The sequence below is a fragment of the Gavialis gangeticus genome, unplaced genomic scaffold, assembly GCF_001723915.1.
Source record: "Gavialis gangeticus isolate Ggan-Ray unplaced genomic scaffold, GavGan_comp1, whole genome shotgun sequence".
In the NCBI taxonomy this organism is placed as follows: domain Eukaryota; kingdom Metazoa; phylum Chordata; order Crocodylia; family Gavialidae; genus Gavialis; species Gavialis gangeticus.
This window is the reverse complement of record NW_017729025.1, coordinates 112,484,090-112,496,853: the sequence shown is the minus strand read 5'-3', so window position 1 is coordinate 112,496,853 and position 12,764 is coordinate 112,484,090. Positions and strand designations below refer to the sequence as shown.

General features: G+C 38.5%; 1 protein-coding gene across 4 annotated transcripts in view; it reads right to left on the bottom strand.

The window, feature by feature from the left end:
• Positions 1 to 12,764, bottom strand: part of SHANK2 (SH3 and multiple ankyrin repeat domains 2) — an 856,646-nt gene that overhangs the window by 366,584 nt on the left and 477,298 nt on the right. The window lies entirely within an intron of this gene.

The following is a 12,764-nucleotide window of genomic DNA, read 5'->3' as shown; positions in this document are numbered from 1 at the left end:
TGGTTTGAAGGGAAGGGGGAGAAAAAAGGGGAATGCAAGTGTATTACAATAGGTGATTAGCAGATGACAGAGGTAGCAGGCACATTACAACTTCGGGTTTCAGCAGTCTTTATTATCTTTCCAAAACAAGAATGCTGAGGATTGGACAGCAGAGATGCTCGTGACATACTAAATTTCCTTTTTGTTGCAGGAAGATTCCTAATCAAAAGGACAGGCCAAGAATCTTAATATATGAATGAAACCAGGTGTTTCTGCTAAAGAAACTGTAACCCTCAATTGGCTACTACTTTACAACAAACTGTATTGCTTTTAGAGTTCCTGAGTGTTGCAATGAAAGAGGTTCTCATTGTGTTGATTATCATTAAAGACTGAAGTGGTATTGGCTGTAACAAAAACTCCCTGCAATCTAGACTTAACCAAAAACCTGCCCTCATTGATCATTGTTATTTATTACTCCAAGGCATTTCCATCATCAGGTTCTAAGCTCAATAAAAATATTGTGTTTTGCCACAAGTTCTTTATTATTTTAAGTTAGTTGGCTGACAAGTATGATTATTCTACTAGAGGTCCAATAACTTGGAAGCTGTGAGAAGGTGCTAAAATGTATACCACCATGACAGTGAAATCTGTTGCAGCATGCAGAAAAAAAAAAAAGGTCTGCTCCATTTCCTCATATTTAAAGGATGCCAAGAGCCATAACCCATTGATTGGGCTTACAGTTAGCAACACAGTGAACTTACAATACTGAAAACCACGGACTACCAGCTAGTACAAAGTTAGAAACAGTTCAAACAGATTTGTATTTGAGAATATTCATGCTCCTACAAAGTGCATCTAGCTTGCCAATACTAGCATGTACATTCAGATATGTACCTAACAGCCTTGATTGTTCACATAACAAAGGATGAGTCTGAGCTGGAATGTACAGTTCTCAAATCTAAGAAGGCAATCATAAATTTCCTTGTATTAGTAATTCCTATATCTCCATTTAAGAGAGTCCACATATCATTCTATCCAGTACTGTAGTACACTGGCATACATTCATTAAAAATCACTACTAATCCTATTCCCTTTTCTAATATTAGGGCCAGACATGAGAACTTTTCTTGTAAGGCATATATTGTCTTTCTTTTTGTGGTACACCTTTAGCATACAACTATCTATCTAGTGACTAATACATACCACTTACATCAAGATGTTATTTTTTGCCAATATCAGTTATGACTCTGCCACTACAGAAGCACTATAATGACTGCCATGTATACTATACCCAAAGTTAGACACAAGCTAGGGACAGAAGTTACTCATAAGCCAGTACAAATGATTGGAAACTAGTTCAAATCTGTAACACAACAGAACTTCAGTGAATATAAACTACTTTCAAAATGACTGAAACCAGATTTAAGATAAACCTGGATGGATGTAGTATAAGACTTAACCGAATTAGAGTAAATTGGTTTATTGAATTTCTGTCCCAGATCCCCTCCAGGTTCAAGTAACCTCACAGTCACCCAACATCCTAGGATGCTTTGTACCTCCCCCACAAATGACTCCCCTCACAGGGTGGGTGGGCTAGCCTTGGCCCAAGCTGTCTGCTCCGGCTGAGCAGGGAGACATACTTTAAACACTCCCCACTTCCCCTGAACTTCTGACCTGAGCCACTGCAGGCATGTGGCTGCATTTCCAGAAGCTAAAAAGTAGTAAATGTCTGTTCACTTCCTTATCAGTTCACTCTAGACTAACCTGTGAAGACTGGATCAATTCAGCCTCTGGCTTTTTGACTGTCTGTACTTAGCCAAAAGTAGAGAGAGACATGCTTGAGACTCATATTGTATTAAGTATATGGAAAAAATGGTGAAGGGTGGGGGGCAGTTAGTGCCCTTTCTTCTTACAGAAAGGATTAGTAGCACCACTACTTATTACAGCTGCATTATGAAGCCACTGTTTTATTTTATGTTTATGCAAATAAAACAATTTGGGTAGGCCAGAGTTTTTCATGTTCAATGTGTGCCCCTGGCTGAATTAGGCAAAATTTGGAGAAAATAATTACAAAACCAAAATCAGAAAAGCATCATCCTTTGCCTCCCCTCAATCCCCAATTTAAGTCTTACAGCTCATATTTTGAACATTTCTAGTGCCACATGAGGTTTTGCCTTACCACCATAAGCAATGCCTTCCCTTGCTAGAAAAGGCATCAATGTTGCTGTCCTTAAGAGGCAGTCAGAAGAAGATGCTAGATAAGGGCTTACAGGACTCTTTTCTTCTCATTCCTTTAACTAGGTCATGTTTAGTCAAACTCCTTTAATATTTTCAGTAGGGCAGCTTTGGGACAGCAAAGTCTAGCAGGCCATCCCAGTTGCTTCTCAAAGCTCCACCAGTAGTCTACACTACTTCTGGTTCTTGTGGCTGCTTTACAACATTGCTGCAAACAAGCTACCTAAATCAGCTGGTTGGCAGAATACCTATTTGAACACTATCTTCTGAGCTTCTTCCCCTGCAGACAAATAGCCATCTCCGCTTTTCCTCCCAACTGTAACTACCTAGGCTTCCTAACAGGAAGTCATTTCTTCTGTTCTGGACTGGTCAACCTGCAGAGCCCCTTTGTCTCCTCTGGCCTACTGGCTTGCCAGCTTAGAGAAATCAGCAGGTAAGGCCCTCTACCACTCCGTTCTCAGCTGTCTGGTAGAGGAAAAATTAGCAGACAAGCCCCATCTATTACTTTGCATCTCTTAGTTTTCTCCAGCACAGGAAATCAGCAGGCACAATCCACCTGCAGAAGAGCTAACAGGTGTGCTAGATGACTCAATTACTTAACACCCCCCAGACACAGCCAAGAGGATGTAGCTCCATTAACTCCTTCTTTACTGCGTTTTGGTGAGGAAAGGGAATCTAGCTATTCATGGTAGGAGATTTTTTGCTACAAATCTTAATTCTCAAAATTTCTGTTTTAGTGACCACTCTCAGCTCTTACATGCAAGAGGAAAATATTCAAGCCATTCCCAAAGAGTAATGGGGTGTGTTCAAAGCCAAAGCACCAGAGCTAGATTGTCTCTAGAACAGCTTCTCTGCTCCAGGTATAAAGATAAGATAAGATCCCACCCTCATGCAACACCTTTGCTAAAATCTGGATAGTTTCTTTTTTGTGAGCTCACATAATTCAACTTATTACAATTAAAAGAATGGATACAGGCAAGTTTGAGAGACTGCATTACTGAAATCCATTTGTCATCTTTTTCACTCCAAGTAATGCAGTGAACAAGACAAATCACCTTGTATATACATTTATTGCTGCATAGACATATCGGCATAGGTAACAGACACTTTTGTAGTCTGCATGGTGTAGATTGCTCTCTCATAAACAAGCAGCAGGATAATATGAATGGTAGCCATCTTTAAATAGTTTTCTTAAACAGCAGGGATGTCTAAGAAATAGGTATACTTAATGATACACTGAAGGACTTCCAGAGGATCAGGCTGTTTGGAATATAAACAAACCAAACACCTGAAAATAATTTTAAAAATATATATAGAATAGAGAAGAAGAAAAACACTATGGATTTATTGTTTTTAATTATTTGCTTGTGAAGCAAGGTGCATTAGTTTTTTCTTCTGACTTTTTCAGTTACTCAAACCAGTTTGGATTGATTAATAACCAGCTGTTTACTACAGTGTTTTGCTGAAATAATTTGAGGTTTTAAAAAATTTAGGAGTGAAAAAAAAATCAACCAAAATAAAACGAGACAGAACCCACCTTTCAAATGATTTCTGTTATTAATAAGCAACATGGATTTTCCTATGCTTGGTCAGTAGTTCCTTTTGCAAATAAGTGATGGATAATCTTGCAGTTCTTAAAGGCTAGGAACAGATGTTGCATTTATCTCTGGATAAGTCATAAATATGTTTATCCTAGAACAAAAATACCCTGGGATTCATCACCTTTCCAAATCAGAGTTTAGTGAACAGCTGAATGCATTGCTGCTTTTCTGCCACTGATTCAATGGTGCTATCCCAGGTTAAGCATACAAATGTACTTTGCAGTATCCCAACATAAATTATTACCACTTTTTTTTTTATATAAAGGATTTCTCAAAAAAAAAAAAAAAAAAGACATGGACATCCGTACAGTTGCACTTTGCCCAAGAATAAAGTGGCTTCTCCTGGGATTAATTACAACATCTGTTTGCAGCCTGTTTCTTTAAGGAATCATTCCTAGATGAACTGATGCTTTACTGAACATGCACACACTTTCCAAATCACAAGTTGTAACAGCTAGAAGACTATTTATAATATTTCCCCCCCCCCCATCTAGAGATGATTAGTCTTAACATTAAAGAAGAAAAAAAACCTTCGCATTTCAAAACAACTTCATATAAATTATGTTAGAATTGCATATAAAAGAAACATTTTTGCTAGTCATACATTTAGATATAAAGATATACAGTCAAGTATTCTTTAGTCTAAAATATGTCTTTTCTACATATAATGTATCTACCCTTTTCCCATTTTGGTTCAATTCTTAAAATCCATGTACTTAAGGTATAATAAGCAAGTAGCGTCTTTTTAATTCATAAGCTTCCATTTTGCGCTTATTCATACTTTTATCTAAAAATAATTAGAACATAAAAGTGGTATTTTAGAAGTGCCAACTATTATAGTTGGTGTATTTTCGATATACCTGAACACAGAAGGCAACTTAAAAATAAATACTTAGTAATACATAGTTACCATCATAAAACCTAATATTTAAGCACGTATGAACACCTACAACAGTACAGCCATTACAGAGCATCTCATTAATCATTAGTATATCTGTAAAGAATGAGACATGCAACCACCTATTCCACTTCCAAGATATATTCCTTTCTTTCCACTAGTAAGCTTTATAAACATTTCCTTTGCAGCACCCCACACTTTAGGATTGTTAAATCCTCATTATAAAGAATAGGACTGTGCCTAGACATGCTAATACATCTGCATTTTCAGTAGCACTGCAATATAAATGTTGAAGATCATATTTAACACCTCTTTTGGGAATGCTGGTTTGTATCAGCAAACCTTATGATATCATAATTCCCAAATCCTACAAGACTCCCTTTGGGGGCTGGGACTGACAGAAAGGAAGGGCAGATTTTTAACTATTCTACATTGTCATACTAACAGCAATGGTGCATACCTTTATATGGTCTCCATAAGATTTGCTGAGAAAAGTAATAGAACCTGAAGAAAACCAATATTTTAGCAATAGTGTAAAGGGATAGAACACATGACAATCTTTCTTTCTGATTTAAAGGTGGTATTTGTGAAGATATGCTTTGAAAAAAGAGGGCCATACACACAGAGGGGAAAGCCTGCAAAACCTTTAAGCTTTCTTCCTTCAGCAGCTACACGGAAGGAGATGATCCAGCTTCAAGCCTGTAAAACTTTCCTGGGCTGTGACCATTTATTTCTTGGACAAGAAAAAAAAAAAAAGAAACAAACAATAACCATATCTTTGTCATGAAGGAAAGAATAGAGAATTAAAGCAGGAGGCTGTAGACCTTGAAAGAACACATTCTCAGCACTATTAACAATATAAACTAAACCCTCAATCTTATATCCCAAAGGAAGTTAGAATAAGATATGAACAAAACTCAGTTTACCTGCCTGGTCCATTTTCTTTACCAGCCAACAATTTAGTTTTTTGTTCTTTATAGCCCTTAAAATATGAGGTGGATGAAAGTGACACCCTTTTCTTCAAACATTTTATTTCTACTCTAAGCCTCCCAGCTGCTACAGCACTTTAGCCACTGCTAATTTGTAAAAGGTCAAATTGGTCTACTTAACCCTTAAAGTCCGGGAGCTCAAAAGGCAGTAATTTCTCTCTCTGGCAGCCTTGTTTTATACTCCCTGGGTAATAATTGCCTAAACTCTGGAAGTGAAAAACAAAACCAAACAAAACAAAGAAGCATTTGGAAAACATAAGAAAAAGGATCTTTTTGAGCACAGATACCAATAATTGCTGGATGTTTGGGAGCAATACAAACCTACAGAATTATAATAAAGTTTGCATCTTATTAAGACCTAAGTATATGAGAACTAGGAAAGAACCTAGCACTCAATTAATTCCAGGCTAGTATTGACAAGAGAAGAGTAAAGTTCAATGGAGAAAGGTGAACAGTATAATAAAGTTAAATAATTAATGATAACAGAGTGAATAATGACTAGAACTGACTCCTGCCTGCAGAGCAATAATCCAGTTTGCTTTTTTATGGTTAGATTTTTATTTTATAGTGATATGCCATCAAACAGAACTGTTCAGAGATCAAATAAGTCTATGTGACAAACTGTTACACATGAACCCCAAGACTACATAACTAGGTACAACTTCCCAGAAGTACACTTTCTACCTTGCTAGCTTTATCATAGCTGTGGAATACTCTGTCCCTTTAACAACTAATTAGAACTGATCTCTCTATGAGTGGAAACATCTATTGCTCGCAGGGTTCAATCAGTGGGAAATTTTCAGTGGGTGATATTTCTATCCTTATTTTCTATTAATACTTTTTCCTGTTCTCCATACAAATTTACCTCTTCCCAACTCCTATTTTGTGTGTGTTTTCTGTTCAAATGTCCCTTTTCTTTGGAGCAGTCTCTCTGCAGCAATCCCACACCCACTTCTCCCACTCACATTTGAAGCTGCTCCCTAACATTTCCTGCTTCTTAGAAACAAATAAATAAACCCTATTCTTATGGCTCTTTGTGCAGTATAAAGTGCCCTTTAAATTATAAATATTCAGAAGCATGGATTAGGGTTTTAACCGAATCTATTTTCTTGTTGTAAATTGCTTCAAGCAGCTCTTATGTAAATGGAAATAAAGAGTATTGCTTCCTTTCATGCAAAGGCTTGAAATGGTGGTCCCAGGGACTGGGGGAGAGAGCCCCCTGTGGACTCTGTGGGCCCCCTGATCCCAGCAAACCTCCTGGACTCCAGCAATGTTCGAATGGACCCCACCTGCCCTTCCCAATCTCCCCTATGGATCCTACCTGCCCCCCATTCCACCACAAATCCCACCTGGCCCCCAATGCCCCATGGACCCCTTGATCCCCCCCAAACCTTCTTGGCCCCCTGATCCTCCTAGCTCCACACCACAGCTTACTTTAGATCCAGTGCATATTTTAAATGCAATCTAACCTCCCCTAAAGCTCCCTGAATGCCTGTATGCAGCCATGAAGTTATTGTAACAAGCAAGGTTGGGTATTTACAGCCCATCAGCTATTAAAAGCTATCTGTTGGTGTGAAAAATCTTACTTTATGGTAGGGAAAAGCTAATCTACAGTACCTGGCCTTCTGACTGATGATAAAGGAGTTAGCTTTCAGGGTAAGAAACTACACACTGGCAGTGACTGTGGAATAGCACCTGAGCTGTAAATCCCTGCCCTCATTTACTCTGTCAGCTTGTTCACAGGCCCATCTTCTCAGATGCAGACCTCAAGATGGAAATCTCAGCAGCAATCCAGTCCAGCAACTTGACTCCCAGAAGGTCCAATTTCTCTTTTTAAGAGAAATGTACCTATTGAAGTGACTACAGTACTTCTATAAAACAGATAAATTGCCCTTGTGGGCTTTGGCATCCTGCTAAAATAAACATGTTTATGAACTTGTGGGGTTCCAAGGAGAGCTTAACTAAGACTGTTGAATTTGTAATACTTATAAAATTTGCAGCCTGTAGCCTGTCAGTTTTAAAAGTCTAGTGTGGTTGCTTTATAATTATTTTCCCATTATCCATAGGGGTGCATGAATCAGTTGACTGAAGTATGATGAAATCATGATTGACTTTATACAAGAAGACCAAAAACTGAAAAAGGAATTTTTGGGCACAGTAAGATTCATTTCTTAAGCCATTTCTGAATATGTCTATTTATCTTTGTTCAATTCAGAGGTACATCAGAGAAGTGCTGGTATTTGAATGCATGGATAAAAGTTTGCTAAGCAAATTATCAGAATGCTATGTTCTTAATACAGTGTGTGAATGTTTCCAGCATGTACTGAAACAGCTACACTTGCCACTAAATGAATCTTTACTAACCTGGGAACCTAAATTAAAACCATGCTTAGTTTCCAGTCCCTTTGTGCTGTATTATCCAACACACAAGTCTGTTCAATAAAATACAATTTCTATGCACTGTGCATTAGGGCTGTGCAAAGCTTTGAATCAGAGGACCTTTTAATCTCTCCGAATCGAACCAGAACCCTCCAAATGGATTCGGAAAGATTCAGTGATTTGGACATAGACACAGCTTTAAATGTTTTTTCTACATACCTCTAAGTAGCAGGCAGCTCGTGAATGCTGCGATGCTGGGGCGCATGGAGCATCCCACAGGAGCACGGGGGGCTCCCCAGTACACTCAGCAGCAGACCCAGAAGTGGACCACAAGCACTTCTGGTCCACTTCCGGGTCCGCAGGGGAGCAAGCTGGGGGGCTCGCCTGCACTGCCTTGGCTCAGCAACTGATGCCTCCTGGGTCTGGGGGGCACCTGGGATCCCCCTGTGGCATTCCCCAGATCTGGAAGTGGACCAGAAGTGCTTTCAGTCCACTTCTGGGTCTGCTGCTGAGTGTGCTGGGGAGCCCCCCTCGCTCCTGTGGGATGACACTTCTGGGTTCCAGTCCACTACCAGGTCCCCCTGCACTCCTGTGGGATGCTCCATCTGGCCCAGCATCGCAGCATTCACAAGACATGATGGTACCTTGAGCTATGTAGAAAAAACTTTTAAAGCTGTGTATATGTCTGAACTGCTGATTCTCCGAATCAGCATCAAATCCTCAGATTCAGCCAAATCAAATCAGGGACAGTGATCTGAATCAATGAATTGAATCACTGTCCCTGATTCTGGCCGAATCTGAATGGAACCCCTACTGTGCATGTATTTTATATATCATAAAAATGAGTAGTTAAATGAATAATATAACTAATTCAGTTATTTAGTGCAGGAAAAATTAGTTTTTACTTAAGAAATGTTGTTATTTTTTTACATTTCTGTAGATTAAAAAAAAAATCCTACTTCTCTTAATATAGTATTGACAGAAACTTATGTAAATACAATTTAGGGGCAAGCATACCTTATATTTAATTTCAGTAAACAGTAACATGTTGTTGAAGGAATTAGAACTACTTTTACTGTTGTCGGGACTTGTACCTATAATTTCTAACTGAAAACAGTGAAATGTCTGTTTTTGTATTACATTTTACTAGAGCATTGGGTAGAACATTTGATTAATAAAAGTTAAAAGCAAGAATGGAGGACTTATAGACTGCTTTGCTTTTTCCATAAGCTGTTGAATGGTTTGTTGCAAATAAATTACCTAAAAAAATTACTCTATTTCTGTCTGTAAATTGTTTGAAAAATTATCCTGATTTCTGCAACCCTATCTGGTATGTGCTTACAGTTTATATGACTATAGTTCAACCTTTGGGTATTTTCAAATGATTCCTTTTTAATACTTATGCTGTATGATTCTGCTCCTTAATAGAATAACTGAAACTTTCTAAACAGAATAATAATGGACAGCAAATACTATTTCATGTACAATATCCTTGTTCACATATCAATGAATTTAATTATACAAAGGCCTGAACCAAGCCTTAGAAAAGCCAATGGGAATCTTTTGCTTGACTTCAGTGATCCCAAGGTCGGACCCAGAAAATACGGGTAGTTCCCCAAACTTCTGTGCATAAACAAATATGCCTGTGTGAATGATCTGAAATAATTTAAGACTCAGCAACTACCTGAAATTCAAAAAGAAATTTGGAATACCAGCTTTTACCAAAGACGAATAAGAACATGTTCCTGTCTTGAAAAGCAAAGCAGAAGGCAGGGTGGATTTACACCTTACAGACTAAATCGGAGATGCATAGCATAAGCTTCCATAAGCAATGGGCTTTACAAAAGTTTACACTCTGCATCTTTGATTTAATTAGTCCATGAAGTGTAACTTGACTCTGCCTTCTGCTTGACTTTCAACTGACCATGTCAAGCTTCAGCTTTGTACCTGGGGCCACAATCCGGCCAACACAGCTACTTATCCAGCCCCACCCTCCCAGGGATGACTACCAAGAGAGGGAACAGCTGGCCCAAAGCGTTGACCATAGCCTAATCCTCTGCCCACTGCCTGTCACTGGAGTGGTCAGTCAGGGTCAACTGATCCTCCACTTATCCCTGCACAGGAACAGAATGGGTCTAGGCATTAGGAGTTAATATGACCTAAGCCTGCTTTGTTGGGTCCAGTTTACTCTTTCTTGATCCCCTGGTTTTTTGATTTGGCTTGTTCCTTGACTCTCCTCTGTGCTTGACCTCCTGGATTCCTGACTTGGCATGTTCCTAGAGTGCACTCTGAGACTGATCGCCTGACTTTCTGGCCTGATTTGTTCTTGAATCCTGCTTGCCCCTCCTGACCTTAGTTAGCACCTCAGTACCCGAATGGTCCCAGACCTGGCTGCCCATGTCTGGTGTGACACAAGGCTAGCTACATCTTCTCATTGAAAAGTAAGTCATATTATAATAATGTCATACCCATGTAATATTATTTTGGAGTACTTAATAATACAGACAAGGCACCACATTTCAAATGTATTTCTTGGATACTGAACTTTTGAGTAAATTCAGGCCTTATTTCTATCATAAACATCAGTGGAAGTTTCCTGGAGTGCAGGCATCCATCCATGTGGTTCTTCAAGCAGAAGCAGGAGCTTAACTGGTGAATGAACCAGTATCAGTGTTCTTTATTTATGAAGCAAAATAAATTAACTCATTTTCATGATAGCACTATAATCAGCCACTGAAAACAAATAAGCTATTCTCAACTAGGTTTTTCTCCATCAGTTATTTACACTACTCAGCAGGAAATACAAATCTTTCTCACTGTCTAGCCACAGATAAGTGTTGATACAGACCAGTGCCTGAATCTTAAATAATTTTTAGACCTGAGGCTCCAGTCAAAAAATAACCGAGTAGAAACATCCAACAGTTGCTGATATCCAGGTATATATTCTTACAGCACTCTTGCAGCTCTTCTACTGGAAGTACATAACCTATTATCACTGTTTTTAAAATCACAAAGATTAGGTTTCAAAGAACTAGACAGCAAGTATGGTTTTTTTTTAATCAGCCCTCTGTTATTAAGACTTATTTTGGATGACTCAGATGGGTGAAAGAAGAGAAAGGAAAAACAAATGTTTCATCTAGTACTGGAAAAGCGCAAAGGGAAGTGATGCATAGATTTATGAACATTTTGAAGTTTATATAACTGCAATATTTGTTTTGCTCTATTCTGATAACAGCCGCATAAATAACTGATTATCAAAAAAGTGTTACAGTGCATAGTTACAAGAAATAAGACACAAACTCATTTATAAACAGAATGATTTTAATAAGAATTCTAAATCCACAATGTGTAGCATTTGTGTAGACACATATATGAAGGAGAAATTTGAGTAAACAAAATCATAGAGGGACAAATCTTTACAATAAGAAATAGTAGCAATGACAAAAAATAAATAAATGATAAATTAAATATTCATGTAAAGCATAAAGATGATCTGAGTATAATGTCCTTTGAGTGATATGCAATCATGAAAAAAGAAGTGACTAGATAGAATAGATAGATCTGAGGCAGACATCAAAACATTTTTTAATAATAAAATCCCAAATACTCCCGAAGCCCACAGAGACACATCTGAGGATTTTGCCCAACAAATATTAACCTATGCCACATAATACATAAAGAATCCAGATTAAGATCAATGTGATATGGCATAGTGATTTATAGGTGATGATAAAGATTGACAAATGAGCAAAAAACTTATGCTATAGTCTAATAATCTTCCAAAGTAGCTATGGGAAATCCCAACTGCTTCTAGAAAACCTGACTAAAGATGATTCAAGTAAATATAATTTAGGGAGAAATCTAGGACTGGCAAATAAACAGGATAGATAACTTTACAAAGAAAGGAATGTTTTAGGATTCTAATTTCTGCTTCTGTTAAACATTACGTTTTAAATGAACCAAATAACAATTAACTTTATAGGTAGGTAATAGATATAAATATAATATGAATACACACATCTGTCTCTCAGTCACCACCCTCTGTGCATTCAATGGTGAACTGCCATACTATGAAGGCTTCATTATTTTTGCAGAATACTGCACAATGACCTACTACATTACAAAATGTTATAAGCAATGACAGCTGGAAAATAAAGGGAATAATGCAAAAGCAAAGTGCATTTGGTGATCTATAACACTGCTTTTTAATCTCCAAACCTGCAAAGATTCATGAAAAAGCATGGACAACAAAACTAATACTTAGACCAATTTACATTGAACATGGGCCGGCAGTGTGGGGAGGCAGTCAGGAAGGCCAACCATATCTTGTCATGCATCCACAGATGCATTTCGAGCAGGTTCAAGGAGGTGATCCTTCCCCTCTATGCAACACTGGTCAGGCTGCAGCTGGAGTACTGCTTCCAGTTCTGGGCGCCGCATTTCAGGAGGGATGTGGACAACATGGAGCGGGTCTAGAGGAGGGCCACCCTCATAATCAAGGGGCAGTAGGGCAGGCCCTACGAGGAGAGGCTACGGGACCTGAACCTGTTCAGCCTCCACAAGAGAAGGCTGAGGGGGGATCTAGTGGCCTGTTACAAACTAGTCAGAGGGAGGGGACCAGCAGGCATTGGGGGAGACCCTGTTCTCCCGAGCACTACCAGGAGTGACTAGGAATAACGGTCA